We start from the raw sequence: 611 nt of genomic DNA on the forward strand, positions 1-611 counted from the left end.
GACTGTATGAGTATCATGTGTAAATTCAAAATGATTTCCTCCCCAAAATGCGAAAGTTAAAGGTTTAGAAGATTCCAGTGCAGATGTTAAATATCACTTAAGTGAGAGGAGAAAGTTGAGAGTTTTAATGGACTTCTGTTGTCATTTTTAAACAGTTGTGTCCTTCAAAGATCTCAAAGATCCACTTTTGATGCACATTTGCAATTTGGACACTGAATTGTGTGTTGTTTTTAGTAGGAATCAGTCTCGCAGTCTTTTACATGGTGATAATTTTAGTAAAACGGCCTTTTATAACAAAAGCATAATTGAATATGTATTAAATTAATAAGGCATTTATATGCTTTCTCTGGTGTTTCCATTTTTTCATTTACCTCCAGTACATATACTGTACATCATCAATTCTTAATTCATCTCAAAGTATTCACTGTATTTAAAGTGGCTTATGTCAATTTATTTTATACCAACTTATTTAAATTAACTTTAATTATATGTGGTACCATTGCATGGCAAAGCATTTTTAAACAATGAGTTGTTATGAACTTTGGTTTGATTGAACTGTATGATGGTACACCAACAAACTGTACAAGATAAAAATCTCCCTGGTCCATCAA

Source organism: Ictalurus furcatus, chromosome 24 (genome assembly GCF_023375685.1).
Source record: "Ictalurus furcatus strain D&B chromosome 24, Billie_1.0, whole genome shotgun sequence".
Lineage (NCBI taxonomy): Eukaryota > Metazoa > Chordata > Actinopteri > Siluriformes > Ictaluridae > Ictalurus > Ictalurus furcatus.